This window comes from Bubalus bubalis, chromosome 2 (genome assembly GCF_019923935.1).
Source record: "Bubalus bubalis isolate 160015118507 breed Murrah chromosome 2, NDDB_SH_1, whole genome shotgun sequence".
Taxonomy (NCBI): domain Eukaryota; kingdom Metazoa; phylum Chordata; class Mammalia; order Artiodactyla; family Bovidae; genus Bubalus; species Bubalus bubalis.
The window spans coordinates 155893053-155912493 of record NC_059158.1 but is presented as its reverse complement, the minus strand read 5'-3'; positions in this window follow the sequence as shown (position 1 = coordinate 155912493).

Genomic DNA, 19441 nt, shown 5'->3' with positions numbered 1-19441 from the left:
ACAGTAGGAAGTCAAGAAACACCTGGAGTAACAGGCAAATTTGGCCTTGGAGTACAGAATGAAGCAGGGCAAAGGCTAATAGAGTTCTGCCAAGAGAATGCACTGGTCATAGCAAACACTCTCTTCCAACAACACAAGATAAGACTCTACACATGCACATCACCAGATGGTCAACACTGAAATCTGATTGATTATATTCTTTGCAGCCAAAGATGGAGAAGTTCTATATAGTCAGCAAAAACAAGACTGGGAGCTGACTGTGGCTCAGATCATGTGGTTCTGATCCTTACTGCCAAATTCAGACTTAAATTGAAGAAAGTAGGGAAATCACTAGACCATTCAGGTATGACCTAAATCAAATACCTAACAATTATACAGTGGAAGTGAGAAATAGATTTAAGGGTCTAGATCTGATAGACAGAGTACCTGATGAATTTTAGATGGAGGTTCGTGACATCGTACAGGAGACAGGGATCAAGACCATCCCCAAGAAAAAGAAATGCAAAAAAGCAAAATGGCTGTCTGAGGAGGCCTTAAAAATAGCTGTGAAAAGAAGAGAAGCAAAAATTAAAGGAGAAAAAGAAAGATATACTTATTTGAATGCAGAGTTCCAAAGAATAGCAAGGAGAGATAAGAAAGCCTTCCTCAGTCATCAGTGCAAAGAAATAGAGGAAAACAATAGAATAAGAAAGACTAGAGATCTCTTCAAGAAAATTAGAGATACCAAGGGAACATTTCATACAAAGATGGGCTCAATAAAGGACAGAAATTGTATGAATCTAACAGAAGAGGAAGATATTAAGAAGAGGTGGCATGAACACACAGAAGAACCATACAAAAAAGATCTTCATGACCAAGATAATAACGATGGTGTGATCACTCACCTAGAACCAGACATTCTGGAATGTGAAGTCAAGTGGGCCTTAGGAAGCATCACTACGAACAAAGCTAGTGGAGGTGATGGAATTCCAGTTGAGCTATTTCAAATCCTGAAAGATGATGCTGTGAAAGTGCTGCACTCAATATGTCAGAAAATTTGGAAAACTCAGCAGTGGCCACAGGACTGTAAATGGTCAGTTTTCATTTTAATCCCAAAGAAAGGTAATGCCAAAGAATGCTCAAACTACAGCACAATTGCACTCATCTCACACACTAGTAAAGTAATGTTCAAAATTCTTCAAGCCAGGCTTCAACAATACGTGAACCGTGAACTTCCAGATGTTCAATTTGGATTTAGAAAAGGCAGAGGAACCAGAGATCAAATGGCCAACATCAGCTGGATCATGGAAAAAGCAAGAGAGTTCCAGAAAAACATCTACTTCTGCTTTATTGACTATGCCAAAGCCTTTGACTGTGTGGATCACAACAAACTGTGGAAAATTCTGAAAGAGATGGGAATACCAGACCATCTGACCTGCCTCTTGAGAAATCTGTATGCAGGTTAGGAAGCAACAGTTAGAACTGGACATGGAACCACAGACTGGTTCCAAATAGGAAAAGGAGTACGTCAAGGCTGTATACTGTCACCCTGATTATTTAACTTCTATGCAGAGTACATCATGAGAAACGCTGTGCTGGAAGAAGCAGAAGCTGGAATCAAGATTTCCGGGAGAAATATCAATAACCTCAGATATGTAGATGACACCACTTTTATGGCAGAAAGAGAAGAAGAACTAAAGAGCCTCTTGATGAAAGTGAAAGAGGAGAGTGAAAAAGTTGGCTTAATGCTTAACATTCAGAAAACAAAGATCATGGCATCTGGTCTCATCACTTCATGGCAAATAGATGGGGAAGCAGTGGAAACGGTGACTGATTTCATTTTGGGGGGCTCCAGAATCCTGCCAATGGTGACTGCACCCATGAAATTAAAACATGCTTACTCCTTGAAATAAAAGCTATGACCAACCTAGACAGCATATTAAAAAGCAGAGACATTACTTTGCCAAAAAAGGGTCCATCTAGTCAAGGCTATGGTTTTTCCAGTGGTCATGTGTGGATGTGAGAGTTGGACTATAAAGAATGCTGAGCCCCGAAGAGTTGATGCTTTTGATCAATTCTTGGAGAAGAATTGGAGAAGTGTTGGAGAAGACTCTTGAGAGTCCCTTGGACTACAAGAAGATCAAACCAGTCCATCCTAAAGGAAATCAGTCCTGAATATTCTTTGGAAAGACTGATGTTGAACCTGAAACTCTAATACTTGGGCCACCTGATGCGAAGAGCTGACTCATTTGAAAAGAGTCTGATGCTGGGAAAGATTGAAGCCGGGAGGAGAAGGGGACGACAGAGGATGAGATGGTTGGATGGCATCACTGACTCAATGGACATGAGTTTGAGTAAACTCCAGGAGTTGGTGATGGACAGGGAGTCCTAACATGCTGCAGTCCATGGGATTGCTAAGAGTCAGACACGACTGAGCGACTGAACTGAACTGACTGTCACATTGTCTAGAGAGTCACTTAAGCATGTAAGAGCTTTAAAAAAAGGCAAGTGCTCTGAATGAAGCTTAAATTTCAGTAATTGCACTATTACTTGAATTTGGTCAATCAACTTGTTTTTCTTCTTACTCTTTAACAGAAGTTAGTAATACTAAGGAGCTTGGAGATTTCAAAAGTGAGAGGATATAAAAAAGGGAGAAAAGAATGGAGGTGGGGTGCTGGGGAGGATACCAGAGCAGGACATTGGGCAGTTGAAGGGCACTCAGAGGTTGCTCATTACCTTTGGTAATAGGTCCCAAATGTGGAAAAATATGGAAAAGACAAATATCTATCTATGTTACAGTTTAGAGTAGGACTGATTCCAGGACGGTTAGAAGGACTGTGAATGAGGACTTGACAAGGAGGTGGGCATAAGACAGATTACTCTAATGATATCTGTCACAGCTAAGTGCCTACCTGGTCCCTCAATAGGATAACTGCTTTTGAAGGGAGGGGAAAAGGGAGAAGGGCATGGGTAATAAAAAAAAAATAAAATAAAAAATGATGGCTTCTTGGTTTTTGCTATTACTCTTATTTATCTGGATTCATGGTGCTGGATTTAGAGCATCAGAAAATGGAAGTATGCAGAGAAGGAAGGGCACATGGAAATGTGGGCAGGAGCTAAAGAGTAGTCAGAAACCTGCATGCCAGTCTACTGAGCCAAGCAGGTACACTTTTGGCTGGAACCTCAGGGTCTGCTGGCTTTGTTCCTTGGAATTTTGCTCAGAAATGGTTGTTGTTGTTCAGTCATGTCCAGCTGTTAGCAACCCCATGGACTGCAGCACGCTAGGCTTCCCTGTCCTTCTCTATCTCCTGGAATTTGCTCAGACTCATGTCCATTGAATCAGTGACACCATCCAACGATCTCATCCTTTGTTGCCCTCTTCTCTTCTGCCTTCAATCTTTCTGGAGGCTGGACCAAAAGACCTCTTGACAAGCTATCCTACAAATTGCCCACTCTGTCATGATTTCCCATTTGTTTCTCTTGCTCAGAACTTGGATATATTAAAACATTTACAATAAATCATGTAACATATAGTGATAACAAGTCTCAAAAAGACGATGTACTTTTCAGGACAAGCATTTTGGAAATTTTTATATTAGGAGAAATCTGAATTGCTTGTGATCCATCTCCAGTTGCATGGTCTCACCTTCACCTCAGACTCAGTAAGGTTATAAGTGAATTCATTATTGTCTTCCCTTGGAAGTTCTTCACACAAGGTTCTGTTTCTCTAATGATATCCTCAACTTCTTTATCACCCAACTTCCAAAAATGGGGGTGCTATTTAAAAATACATTATTTTCTCTGTACCACTTCCAATCAGTTTGTTCTTCCTTGATAGATCTATTATGCTGCTCCTTCTCATCCACCCTGTGTCCTGCTGCTGGATGGATTCTTCTGAAGGCAGAGTTTAAATCATGTCAGTTCTCTGTTCATTCGCTTATTCAAAACTTGCTATGCTTACGATTGACTATAAGTCCATTTGCACTCCTTTGTTATCTTTACATCCTGTTGGTGACATATATTTTACTTCTATAAATATTACAAACCTCAAAATACATTGTCATTTTTCTTTAAACATTTAATTGACTTAAAATTTTTTAATTACAAAAAATACTCTTTCATATATACCTATATGTTTAATTATTTTCAATGTCTTCTTTCCTTTCTGTGGATTCAGATGTCTACCCCTATCATGTTCCGTCAATCTGAACATTTTTCTATAGCATTTCTTGTAGTGTTGGCTTGCTTGTGATAAATTGTCTCAGTTTTTGTTTATCTGAAAATATTTTTATTTAACTTTATTTAGTTTTTGAAAGATCAGATCAGATCAGATCAATCGTTCAGTCGTGTCCGACTCTTTGCGACCCCATGAATCGCAGCACGCCAGGCCTCCCTGTCCATCACCAACTCCCGGAGTTCACTCAGACTCACATCCATCGAGTCAGTGATGCCATCCAGCCATCTCATGCTCTGTTGTCCCCTTCTGCTCTTGCCCCCAATCCCTCCCAGCATCAGAGTCTTTTCCAATGATACCTCACTGATAATAGACTTTGAAAATAACCTTACATTGTCTTCTGGTCTCTGTTAGTTTCTGATGAAAAGTCAGCTAATATTCTTATCTTGTCCCATTGACTGTCATGTCTTTCTCTCTCCCTCACTTCTATTAAAACTTGTTTTTCTTTTCTCTTTTTAAATTTGGCCCCACCAATTCAGCATGCAGGATCTAGTCCCCTGACCTGGGATTGAACCTAGGCCCCTTGCATTGGGAACATGAAGTGTTAGTCACTGGACCACTGGGGAATCCCAAGATATTTTTTTTTAACTTTGTTGTTCTTAGTTGTATTTCCTGCTATAGTGAGCTTCCTGAATCTATGGGTTGCTGTTTTAGATCAAATTCAAAAAAATATTATCCCATATTTCTTTACACTGTTCTGTTCTATTTCTTTCTGCCCCCTCAACTTTATTTTTTCTTGTACACTATATATATGACTATAGACCACTTAGTTCTATCCTGCAGGCTGCTGAAGCTTTGTTCACTATTGCAATTTTTCCTGTATTTCAGCTTAAATGATTTTACTTGCCTGTTTTAGCTTCAGTGACTCTGTTTCTGTTATGTACACTCAATTGTCAATCATGTCTAACATTTTTTTATTCAAGTTTTTTTTTCAGTTCTAGGCTTTTCATTGTTATCTTTTTGATTGTTTTCACAATCTTCCAAAAATTCCCATCTTTTCACCTATAATATTTATTTTTTTTCTTTTAGGTCCCTTAATGTAGTTTTCATAGTTTAATCTCAAATTCTTGTTATCTAATTTCAAAATCTGCATATATGTGAGTCTATTTTGACTAATTTTTCTCTTGACTCTATATCAAGAGAGTTTATTTATATGACATAATTTTTAACTACATGCTGAACATTGTGGTTTAAACATTGTAGAGTTATGAATTCTGTCATCTTTTCCTGAAAAGTGTTGAGTTTTGTCCCCTGAGTAATTAAATTACTGGCATATCATCTTGAACAGGTGTTGATTTGCTCCTCAGTCCAAGAGTGAATTTCTCAGTCTCAAGAACATAGTCTTTATTCTTATGCCATGGTTCTTTGGGGGTTTATGGGAGCTTGAAATTTTTACTCAGTCCCTCTAATTTCAAACTCTGTCTATCTTGCTTTGGTCAGCTACTATAATATGTTCTTAGCTCTTTTAGCTTTCTTTGTGCTTGTTTGTTTTTTCTTTTGAGGTCCTTGGAATCTCACCTCTCACATGCATAGTTCAGCAGTTAACCAAGGATTAAGAGACGTTTAGATACAGATTTTGAATTTCCCTCTCTATGACTCCCTTCTCTCTGAGATTTCACTTCTCAATTTCCAGCTACTCTGTAAATCCCAGACTTTTACCTTCTGACTTGTACAATAAAAGTATGGCTTTACATTCAGTTCAGTGGGGATGGGACTGTTTCCAGTGGGAAAGACATGGGTGGATCTCACCCAACATCTATTCTTTTTTTTTTTTCCCCCCAAGGATCATATTTCCTCCAGCTTATGCCTGTCTTTGACTATTCTCCAGTGTCCAGCTGTTTTTAATTTTTTGATCACAATAATTTCATAATTGTTTTCTTTGGGAACATTAGTTCAATATAAAATGGTCCACAATTACAAAAACCAGAATTTCTCTATTGGCTATGAATGAGTTCTAAATCCCACACCTGGCTTTTAGGGTCCTTTAGGAATAGTCTCCAACTGTCTTAGTTAGTTCAGACTGCCGTAACGAATATATCATGAACTGGGTGGTTCATGCAGTTCCACCAAACAACAAATATTTATTTCTTACAGTTCTGGAGGCTCGAAGTCCAAGATCAGTGTGCCAGCACGGTTGGGTTCTGCTGAGACCCTGCTTCCTGGCTTATAGGCAGTTGTATTCTCGCTGAATTCTCCCATTAGGGATGAAGGAGGGGCTGAAGAAGCAGACTCTATCCTGTCTTTTTTTATAAGGGCACTAATTCCATCATGAGGCCTCCATCCTTATGACCTTATTACCTCTGAAAGACCCCATCACCAGATACTATCACACTGGGGAACAGGGTTTCAATATATGCATTTTGGAGAAATGCAAACATCCAATTCAGAGCAATAACCTCCATTTTTATTTGTTTCCCCCATCTCCCCTTTATTTGTGCTCAATTCCTGTCAATTTGGCACAATTAATGTTCTTTGTATCTGTGCCGCTGCTTATCATGTCCCCTCACTTCTATCTTAACATGTCTAAAGTCCATTATTAGACTTGTTATAAACTAATAACATCACTCTTTGTCTTCTATGATGGACTTAGAAGTCAAGCAGAGATTAAATGTTCACCTTTATTATTGGTAAAGTTACTGAAGAAAGAAGCTTTAAGGATGTCTTACTACATGACAGAAAACAGACCATAACACAAGATCAGCCCAGTTCAGTTCAGTCGCTCAGTCGAGTCTGACTCCTTGCGACCCCATGAACCGCAGCACACCAGGCCTCCCTGTCCATCACCAACTCCTGGAGTCTGCCCAAACCATGTCCATCGAGTTGATGATGTCATCCAACCATCTGATCCTCTGTTGTCCCCTTCTCCTCCTGCCCTCAATTTTTCCAAGCACCAGGGTCTTTTCCAATGAGTCAAAGATAGGCTCCAACTAAATAGAAACCAGAGGGATGAGCAGAGCATGTTCAATTTCTGCTCTCAAACTAACTATTTAACCCTCTGTGGGAGGAGGAATGAGTAGGGAAAGAGGCCAGGGGTGTTACTGAAACTGAAGTTCCTCTACAAGAAAAATAAAGGATAAACATCCTCCTCACCTTTCATTGCCCAAATACCAATCAAGACCAATTGTCAGTAATCTCTTTTGCCCATCCTTCCCTATGCCCTTCTTCATAGTAGAAGGCAGATCTATTATGCAAGGAGACGATCTCTCCTTGCTATGAACGCTCAGTTTACCACATCTGAACTTTTAAAATAGCAATTATTCTCTCTTTTAAGTGTAACAATTTATTTTACTGTGAGCTCTCCTCTTTCCTAGAATCTCCTTCAAATTATTATTTATTCCTTATTACTGATGTTTTCATATTCTTTAATTATCAACACAGAAACTGATAAATGGTAAGCCATCAAAAGTATTTATATAATTAAAAAAATAGGTCAATGAAATGATCCATGAAAAAAGAATATAAGTAGCAAAAAGGGACCTACTAATTTAAAGCAGAATAAGCCAAGCCATCATGGGAATGAAAGAATATACTTCTATTTAAAGTAGCTAATTGCTTCTCACTAGAGGAGGTAGTAATGGCATCACCAGCACTCTGATAGTATCAAGATCACCGTCTTCTACTCTCCAATGTGAGAGGATATTAGCATGTGCGCTTGGGCTGGAACTCAAGGGACATCCATCAGCAGCTTCTGAGAGCCTCATACCAGCCTCCCTAGAGGTTTCAAACACCCTAAATTACATAAGAAACTAGAATGAGAGAAATGAATGGATTAAAATGAGGAATTGGAATTCCTCTTGAAGGTTAATTTGAGACTCTATCCTGACTAGGTTTTATCAGCTCTTAGTTTAGATATAGTATAATTATTCCTCTTCATCTTTGTCCTTAGGTACTGTCAAAGAACATACTAGGAAAAAATATCAGATGAAAAAGTAATATTTACATTTCCCTCCTGATAGAATTGTTCTATACTATGAGCCTTTTAAGGAATTTAAAATATTAGGTAGTTCCTTTTTTGGTACTTAAGTCAGAGAAATATTCTGATCCAAATGAAGGCTTATAGCTTTCTTTTTTTATTAATGTATTATAAATTTATATGCACAGATGAGTAAAATAAGAAAATACCACTCTATAATTGCACCACCAGCAATAAACAATGTTAATGTTTTGATATATAAAACCTTTTATCTATGCTTACTTGTGTCTACCTCTATCTACCTACCTACCTATCTACAAATTTAAGAAAATTATACCATACAGTCTTTGCTTAATTGCTTTTTATTTTGTAATAGTTTTAGATTCACAGAAAAGATATGAAGACAGTGCAGAGTTCCCATGTAGCCCACATCCAACTTCCCCTATTGCTAATATCTTAACACTGCTATACTTAGTCGCTCAGTCATGTCTGACTCTTTGCAACCCATGGATTGTAGCCCATCAGCCTCCTCTGTCCATGGGGATCCTCCAGGCAAGAATACTAGAGTGGGTTGCCATGCCCTCCTCAATATTTTACATTAGCATGGTGTTAATGGCAACCCACTCCAGTGTTCTTGCCTGGAGAATCCCAGGAGCCTGATGGGCTGCCGTCTATGGGGTCACACAGAGTGGGACATGACTGAAGCGACTTAGCAGCAGCAGCAACAGCAGCAAGGTCACATCTATGGACCAACATCAATATATTGTTAAAAACCAATGCCAATACTGATATATTATTCCTAACTGAAGTCTATGCTTTATTCAAATTTCTTTCATTTTACCTAATATTATTCTTCTATTCCAGATCCTGCCCAGGATCTTCCATGCTCACACAGCCTTTCATTCACTCTTTAGGTCAGACTCAGAGATAGGACACAGTGCATTTTAATGTATCACATGGGATAACTAGTAAACACGCATACATCTGAAGCATCAGAAGTATTCAGCCTCAGGTGAGAGCTTCATCCTATACTTTCCAAGAGTGACACCCTCTCTTCTGTTATGGTTTGCATTCCAAGCCTTCATTTATGCCTCATGTCCTCTAGGAAACCTGACTATTCACCCTCCTGTGTCAGTGAGGGCTCAAACTGAAGGTGTTTAATGACAGTGCATGCAATCAGAATGATGTAAGTTTCTCCAGTTACTTAGGTTGCAGAGTGATTTGGGGTCCCTTGGGGAACCAGTCATGGCCTCTTTGTCTCAACATTGCTTTCCATCCTTTCTCAAGCTGAGTTAATGTCCTTCCACAGTGTTCCTCTGACATTCAATCTTAGCACACAATTTTTTTTAATGTTTCTTCCTCTCTCAGAGATTTTGAGTATCTTAAACTGAACTACCTAAAAATCTATATATTTTTTGTATTTTAGCAGATGTTTTGGAAAATTGTATAACATCTCTCAAGAACTGTGACAAAGGAGGCTTGTGCATCCCTCTCTGGGAGTGAAAAAAATCACTGAGATTTCAGCTATGTTTTTTTCTGCTCTAAAAAGACCAATGTAAAGCTACAACTTTCTTTGTATAATTTTATTTATTTATTTTTGGCTGTGCGGATCTTGTTGCTGTGGGAGCTTTTCTCTAGTTGCAGCGAGCAAGGACTACTGTCTGGATGCGGTGCACGGGCTTCTCATTGTGGTGGCTTCTCTTATTGCAGAGCCCCAGCTCTAGGGCACGTGGGCTTCAATAGTTGCAGCACGTGGGCTCAGTAGCCGTGGCTCCTGGGCTTTAGAGCACAGGCTCAATAGCTGTGGCGCATGGGCTTAGTTGCTCTGCAGCAAGTGGAATCTTTTTGGATCAGGGATCGAACCTGTGGATTCTTTACCACTGATCCACCAGGAAAGCACTCTGCTTTGTCTCTGCACATCCAATGTCACCTATAAACACCTACTCCAAGGCAGCACACAGACTCGAACTTTGAGTAGCTGAGAGTGGAAGCCGCAGCAGGAGCGGGGCTCACTGGCCCAGCTCTTATTTTAGACTTGTAGATTTGATTTCATGCTGCAGACGCTGCTCCTAACCTCTGGCCTACAGTAGTTGTGACAAATGTGGAGACTGTTAGTCAAAGGAACTCGGTCTCCCTAAGACTGCGTTGCGACACACTTAACTCAGAGCCATGTCAGTTGAAACAGATCTCATGCTTTAATAAGAACCTTGGATCTTGGGGAGAATAAACTAGTCAAGGCTTTACAGGCCTTTTAGGGAAAGCTACTGCTGTGTTGCGTGCTCTTGTTGCTTGGGAATGCACAGTGGTGCCGGATGCCAAGAATATCAGTGGCAAGAACAATATGTTCAGCCTTTAGGAACTACAGCTGGATCTAGCAAATGTATGTCAGAACTGACTCTATGACCAAAAATATTTCCTCTGCACATTTTACCCTCTTAAGTAATGCAGAACCAGAGACCCTAACACATGGCTGCAATCCCACATGATTTTGGAAATAGGCTAATTGAAAGGCATTTCTATCGACTTTAGTGTCTTACTTCTAGTGAAAACCACTAGATTAAAGATATCTGAAGGTAGAGACTCATGTCGAAACTGCTCTATAGATCCCGAGTCTCCTCATGTAGTGCTGTGAATGAAAATAAATTGCTTTGTGACAGAGCAAATGCTGAGACCAGAGAGCAGGTGATATCAGTCCAAGGATTAAAACTGACCAAACCTTTGGAATCAAAGTACTCTCTTCCTCTTCCTCTACTCACTTTTTAAAGCATATGTGGCCACTCCTAAAAACATGCTTCCAAAGTTTGGAATTAGCTCTTTGGTCTAGGATTTTTTTGGACAACATTCAAATAGAAGTGATAAGAATAGACAACAGTTATTTGTAATTTTAAAGTGTGGATGAAAGGGAATTTTCTAGGCCAGGTATTGTTGCAGCTCTTAAAAGCTGTCATTTAAGAACATGTTTTTAGGAATTCCCTGGTGGGCCAGTGGTTAGGACTCCATGCTTTCACTGCCAAGGGCATGGGTTAAATCCCTGGTTGGGAACTGAGATTGCATAAGCCAGGTGCCCCCCCTCCCAAAAAAGAATATTTTTTTAAAAAGAACATGCTTTCGCTTTCTTTTGCCCTCAGGCATCCTGTCTGAGACCTTCAGAACTCCTATGTCAAGAGAACATACAAGAAGTGGTCCAGAATGAGTGAAAAGGATTTTCCAGCAAAGGCACTGTTGTTCCCATCTTCTCCATCTCTCTGCTCTTGGTGATATATAGGAAGTTCATCAGAAGTGGATTTAATTTGCCCATAAAGCACCTGCTCCTTCCCAGGCACTTTACCTACATCATCTTACTAACGCCATGATGATCAGCAAAGTGAATATTAGTGTTCCCCTTTTACAGATAGAAAAACCAAAGTGCTCAGCGAGGGAGTAACTTGTTCAAAGTCAATCACAGAGTTGCAGTTAGTATCTGAGCCCAGCTCTGTCTTATTGTGTAGAGCCCATTAGGTTGTTCTATGCGTACACCGTTCTGAGTCTTTTTGGCTGCAGTTAAGTAAGCAGAGAACCTTGGTTATGACTGCAGGCCATAATCACAGGAAAGCATTAAGGAGAAAACAGCATTCTGAGAGCTGAATTTGCTAAAACCTTTCCAGTCATGGCACCACAGTTTGGAAAACAAGGCCCAGGTGGGACTCAAGAAGTTTCAGAGAAAGCAGCAGCAGTGAAGAGTAGGTAGGAGTCTCCTACCCAGAAACTACTGGTGGGGAAGAGCTTCCTCTCTCCTTCCCCTCTAATAAATAAGCAAACTTGAACTTCACACAAGCTTTCTCCACGGCAGCTGCTGCAAACCAAGCGGCTTTGAGGATCTGTGTTTCCCACTGGACAGGAAAGAGTATTTGAGGATGAAAAGAAAGGAAAGGAAGGGGAATCTATGTGAGGATGTTTATACCCTCTTTAAACAAAGGAGAGTTCAAAGGCCAGCATGGAAAAGGGAGATGAGAGCTAACTAACACTTTTTAAAAGTATCAACCTAAAATTTCACAGAGAGAGGGCTGAATATCTTGTTTTAAAAATTACCATCTCTTTCCTATTAGCAACCTGACAATAATCCCTCTCACTGGGAAGAAACTGTATGAGACAAGAGGGGGTGGAGGGAGGAAGTATAGAAAATGGTAGAAGCACAGAGGAATGGGGTGGAGAGGGGGGGGACAGAGCAATGTGTCATCCCCTTTCAACTGCAAATACTCTTACCTTCAGGGTAACAAAATGGCCAAGACTGATTCAGTAGAATATTCGGATTTTGTCTCAATGCTCAATCCAAAGTCTATTTTCTGAGCTTGTGTATATTTGTGGGGAAATTAAACACCAGTTAAATCTCTATTATTCTCACCCTGGAGCAAAAATTGTCGATGTGGCAAAGACTTTTATTTAGAAAGAATTTTATTCCTAGATATTGTCTTTCTTCCAAGGCTTCTTTTCCACTAAGTACTGCTAATCTATGTAGACCACTGCATTGCATCACCCACTAACTCACTAACCACCATTATGGGACACCTCCAATGCATCAGATGTAGGGAATATAACAACAAACAGCGCAGCCCATGCCCTCAAGGAGCTCATTTTTAGTAGAGAAGAGAGACAACTGAACAAATAATCACTGCATAAAACTTCCATAGTCAAAGGCTGTAACAAGTAGGCTGAAGACATCTGGCACAAATAAATATCTCCAGGCAGAGAACATTTCTTATGTTTTTCTGTTAGAAAGGGAATTTCCCGTGTTAAGAAAAAATAAGTTGATATTATTCAAATTATTAACCCCAAATTAATCAGTCCCTAGTTGTCAGTGCCCTGTAGCTAGAAAAGCTCTAATTCCCCTGTACTGAGATCTACTGGCACATACCCACGCCTGATACAGTACAATCCTAGGGGGAAAATATCATATTTCTCTGGGTATGCAATTGAGAAAACTCCATCCTTAGCATCTATGGCATTTTCATTGCATAACAACTTGGGGAAATAACATCAGGCTCATATTTAGAAGGTATCCCATGGTAACCGTGAGAAGTGGCTGAGGTCTCACATAGCAGAACATAAACATTAATCCTGGCTTATCAGATGCCTGGAAGAAGCAGGGAAAGCAAAAGTTATCCTATCTCCTTTGCATTATCAAATCAAACACCCCTCTGGGCTTACATGAGCCCTTAGGGCAAATTAAAATTTTGTCTCACCCTTTGTCCCATGATTGTAATGGATGATCTTCATGGCTGATTTTTTTTTTTCCTGAGATTTATGGAATGCATCTTGCTCACGGTTAGGAGAGTATGGTTCAATGGAGATCACACTGAACAAACAATTAAAGAGCCCTCTCTAGTCTTTCCATGTCTCTGTCTCTGTATTTCTGACTCTCTAATAAATACTGTACTCTCTGATTCAGCTTCTTCATTATTCAAGTGGGTTCTCCCTGCCCAGGCTCCCTAGAAACTTGGTAACCGTTCACTGAGTAATCGGACGTTCCACTTGCTGAGAGAAAACTCTGAGAGGGCTTTGTGCAGACTCCTCCAGACCATAGCAGCTACCTGGTTCCATCCACATCCACAAATGGGCCCGGCTGGTTCAGCTGCAAATGAAGGAGGAAAGCCTTGGTTTGGAGGCACAGTCTGAGAGGAGAGAGGAAGTGGAGGATGGGGAGGAGGGCAGAGCAACTGTTCTCTTCCTAGTAACTTATACCGAGTCGGTACCTTGGAAGTTAGGGGGTCTGGGGACCAAAAGCAGATACATCCCTTTAATGAGGTCCTTGGAACGTGGGGTGGGGTAGAAGTCAGAAACCCAGGAAGAGTGTGGAGAGGCTATGGATACAGTGCTGCTCTGGGGGAAAATGATGAAGTTGGGAGGCAGAACACAGTTCTTTCCAAGTTGAGCAATACCTTAAGGAACCTTCTCAGCACCTTTTGGACTGGCTGCCTTGGGAGAAACCCTGGCAGTGTTGGTAATTTCCAGGTGGAATCTTGGAGAGGCAGTTGTGAGGAGCCCTTGTGGTTGGTGCACAAGTGGGATTGGAACATGGAAGAAGGACAGGGGCTGGGTGGTCACAAGGGCAATTGATGAATCAGTTTGTGAGTCCACATAGGAGCCTTTTGGGGAGTTTTGAGGAATAACCAGGATCTCTTTGAAGCACTCTTTATTCTATTCCTCCTGCATTGGAATTTATGTCCATTGTCCCAATTTTAAGTATTGGCTCAATAAAATTTTAAATGTTATATTGGCTGAATAAAATGAGGCAAAATTTGGTCCATAAACCACCAGTTCATTACCTCTATATAACTCATTAAAACTTCCTAGAATTTCCAGTTTCTTGATAGCCTAACTACTCAGATGCATCCTGGATGCACCACAAACTTATTTGCCAGACCATGTGGCAGGGACTGCTAGCTGACACCCAATATTTAGTTTTCCTTTATTCCTTTGTATCAAAACCAGTATTTCATAGTGGCAATGATTCAAGCTAAGACTGTTTTCTAACCTCCCTTATTGCCAAGGGTAGACAGGTGGCAATGAATTGGCCAATAAGATACAAGAAAAGGGTCCAAAGGCTTACTGAGAAGCCATCTTAAAAGGTTGCTGACTCAGTTGGGAGGACTTGTGTTTGTCCTCTTTCTCTTTCCTGAGCTTTGACTGCAGACGAGAGGACTGAAACTTGGAAGCCATCTCGCCTCATAAAGTAAACTTCAGGACAGATGCCGTGCAGCAGGAGGTTAGAGCAGATAGAGAAGCATATCATTAATAACCCCAGACTCTCTCCTAACCTTCAAACTTCTGTTTTTTGCTGGGCTTCCCTGGTGGCTCAGTGGTAAAGAATCTACCCACCAGTGTAGGAGACGCAGCCTTGATCCCTGGGTCAGGAAGATCTCTGGAGAAAGGAATGGCAACCTACTTCAGTATTCTTGTCTGAGCAGTCCCGAGGACAGAGGAACCTGGCAGGCTACAGTCCATGGGGTCCTAAACAGTCAGACACAAAATAGTGACTGAACAACAACAGTGAAGTTTTTGCTATGTGCAGCCACCTAATTCCTGAAAACCATATACCATGCTTTTCGTATATGCAATTCGATTAAAATTTAGCAGCAGAGAACAGGGACATATTCATGAGGGGGAATGACAATGAATGAGGGTGTGAGCATGACCACAGGGGAGGCAGCTCATATTTGTGAAAGCAAACTCTCTTGGCTCAAGCGGAGTTTCTGAGCCGGAAAGGAGTGGGAGATATAGCCAGCCAAGTTCCCAGGCCATCAGTAACAGAAAGCCATGATCTCTTATTTGTGCTAGACCGTGTTTTTTTAAGGACATCCAGAAAGTCTTGTTTCAGCTTTTGCCTCCTCAGACTGAAAAGCTGTGGTCTTTTCCTGACTGACTTTCACAAGCCACCCTCATTTTGCTTGCCCAGAACAGCACCTGGATCTTGGCACTCAGAGCAGCTCATCATATTCCCAGGGTTGGAATAAAAATATAGCATGGGGGGACCTCCCTGGCTGTCCAGTGGCTAAGACTCCTTACTCCCAATGCACAGGGTCTAGGTTTGATCCATGGCCAGCGAACTAGATCCCACATGTCACAGTGAAGATGCAAGATCCCATGTGCCACAACTAAGACCCAATGAAGTAAAAAAAAAAAAAAAAAAAAAAAAAGAGTTAGTCTGCTTTGACTCACAGATAGAGGGAACAAACTTGTATTTACCAGTGTATGTGTGTGTAGGGGCGGGGGGTAATACAGAGGTGTAAGATAAGCTTGCTCAGTGCTCTGTTACTGATGCTCAGTAATATCTCTTTGTGACCCCATGGACTGTAGCCCCCCAGGCCCCTCTGTCCACAGGATTCTCCAGGCAAGAATACTGGAGTGAGTTGCCATTTCCTCCTTCAGGGGATCCTCTAGACACAGGGATCAAAGGATGTATTATCCAAGACAAGGAATATAGCCAGTAATTTGGTAATAACTGTAAATGGAAAGTAACCTTTAAAATTGTATAAAGAATTTAAAATTAATAAAAGAGAGAGAGAGATACATACATGCATACATACACACATAAGCCTGCCTTTCGTAGAGTTTCAGAAGCCTTCCTGACAACACCATGCATTGTTTGGCCTTTCTGGCCACAGCAAAAGGTCACACCTGAGAATCTTATTGGAGAAGACAACTATGTGACCATAGAAATGGAGGTACAGACACGGCACTGGGCTCGTGGCCCCTGTACAGACTGCGTCATGAATATTCCTGAAAGTTCTGGGTTTTTTGACCGTGATCACTCAGCGCCACTGAATGACCTGCTAAGTTCCGTTCCTGTAAAAGGGATGCAGGTCCTGTGTGGGTCTGAGGCTGCCAGCAGGACACATCTGCTCTGCTTACAGGTGACTTGCAATTCCTCAAAGAATCCCCTTCATGGTTCATGGAAAAAACTGGTTCTGTTTCCCCTATCTCTCCCTTTCAGCCGCTGCATTAGCAACAGGCGGAAAATTGGGTGGGGTCTCATTAATATTCACAGCGGCTTTTACAAACCAAGAATTGGAAAATGTGTCTGGGTAAATTACTTTTTATTGGCTGTGTAGAGGTGCAGGCAAAAATTAGTTGCATGGCCTGTGATCGCAGCCCGCCTCAGCACGTCTTTCTACCCTCCGCAGCTGGCCTCAGATGGCAGGGCTCTAATGGCAGGGACCAGAGTGTTTCAGTCTCACAGCTAATTAAAGTCATTCCAGGCTCCATGTGACAACCCCTTCAGACTCATTCACTGGAAACCACTAACAAGCGTCATTCCTTTTCCGATCTCCTGCTCCTTTTTAACGTGTTGATTGAATTTCATTATGCATAACCCAAAAATACAAACCCATAAAAATACTGATATTGGAAAGGAGTACATACAGAATGAATACACGGTAAAGTCCTACCATATAGCACAGGGTGTGTGTGTGTGTCTCTGTGTGTGTGTGTGGGTATGTGTTCAGTTGCCTCCGACTCTTTGTGAATCCATGCAGTGTAGCCTGCCAGATTCCTCTGTCCATGGAATTTTCCAGCCAAGAATACTGGAGTGGGTTGCCATTCTCTACTTCAGGGGATATTCTCTATTCAGGGACTGAACCTGACTCTCTTATGTCTCCTATGTTTCCAGGCAGATTCTTCACCACTGAGCCACTTTGGAAGCCTATATCACAGGGAACTATATGCAGTATCCTGGCATAACCTATAATGGAAAAGAATATAAGAAAGGATGTATATATGTGTATAACTGAGTTACTCTGCTGTACAGCAGAAATTAACATTGTAAATAAACTTTGTAAATCAACTATATTTCTATGAAAAATAAATTTAAAAAATAAATAAATGTCAAACAAGAAAAAAGAAAAATGCTGATAAAAATGCCCAGTTCCATGGCTTGAATATATTTTAGACTTTCTGAGACATCAAGGTAACAGTTAAGAAAACAAACTAAAAAAAAAAATCTCACCATTGCCTGTCAGGGCGTGGATATTGAGGAAAACTTGGTTTGCTAAAAATCAGACAGTGGTCTTTCGGTTACAGAGGTATGAATCACTCTAAGGCTGTACTGAGACAGACGCTGAGTTACCTGGAAAACAAAAAGTTCTGGCCCAAATCTAAACACTAGAGGGATCAAATAAAAGGATTTCCAGGGAAAAGCAGGCAGTAATCAGAGCTCTGACGGCACCCAGCTCCGGTGACAAATGACTGTGGAGAATTCCTATTAAGGATATTTGAAACCACAGTTCTTATCTTTCCAGCTGGGGTCCTGAAGCCCAGCTCTTCTTTCCATTCCGATCCTGAGAGGCAAGCTGTGTTCACTTAGGTCAGATCTGGTCACAAAGCAGGGTCTAGGTTCCTGCCCCCAGCTGATGAAAAAACAGCAGCTTCAAAGGTGCCTGCTTTGCCAGTTCTCACAAAAAGATCCACACCCAGCAGAAATAATTTCAAATTCACCCTACTGATGAGAGCACCTGAAAAAATGGAGTGATTTTATTTTTCTTTTAAAAAGCCCAATAGCAGGTTTAAATAAAAGAGACCATTAGCAGCCCAGAAGAACATCTCACAAGATTTTGAGGAAAGATTGACTTAAAGAAAATAGTTGCATATTTTTTCATTAATTCATAGCCATAATAATCTTATCCTTGGAGAACTTCCTTATTTTTCACAGTGGCTGGTTTTTTCAAACACTAATTTCCTGTTGCTAGTTCTGTTCCTTGTGGAATTTACTAAAGGGAAGAAGAGTACAATCTTCTAGTTATTATGTGGTTGCCAGATAAAGTACCTAAACATCAAAATGAAAAATTTGCTTCTATTCATTACATAGGTACAGACACCTACATTTTTAAAATGTGAGAGTTGAAAAAGCAGAAATCGATCTGCTATATTCATGCCAATGTACATTAGACATTCATCAAAAAAGATTCTAAGAAATAACTATAGCAGTAAAGGCACATATGAGAACACAAGATTTAAAAATGTTTTTCAAAAGGTATGGCAGAAGTGGCTCTATCCTAAATGGAGGCAGAATAAAATGTTATCTATTTTAAATAGGAACAATTATAAAGTATCTAAATCCCTACCCTGAATCACTGAAATGATAACCCACAGCAGCTCTTTCCCATTCCATGGAAAACAGCAAACATAGATTCTTTAAAATACTTTGGAGGATGAATATTGTAACATTCGATGGGCTAGGTTATGATGAAATAACAAACAACCCCAAAAATCTCAGTGACCTAAAACAACTGAGATTATATTTTGCTCATCCTACATGTCCATCAAGGATCAAAAGAGCTACTTTATTTGTTGGAGTCTGCTTAGAACCCAGACTGAGGCCAATTACAGACTGGAAGGTGAAAACTGGGAGGGTTATATATTGGGTCATAATCGTCTTAGAAGCCAGAAGTGACACAGACCTGTTCCATTGTCATTTCCTTGGCCAGTACACATTTTCTTGGCCAAACCTGATCCCAGAGAGGTTAGGATAGTGCCGTCCAACAAGCACTCCAGCTGAGAGAGAGAAATTTTTCCTGGAATTGATGATATGGATATCTGATTCTAATGATGATCGCAGATTTGCATTCATTTTTCTTTACCTGTTTTTATTTCCTTCTAAAATTCACTTTCAGGTGTTGGCTTGTTTACAGATGCTAACTGGAATGCGTCTCTAAACAGGTGCCTTTTCTTTCTTTGGGAATCTTGCTCCTGGTAAAATCTCCTGCACTTTTAATAACACCAGGAATTTACAACACATTTCAAGGCAATGCCTCAGGGCAGATGTAATTTTAAATCCCCAGGTC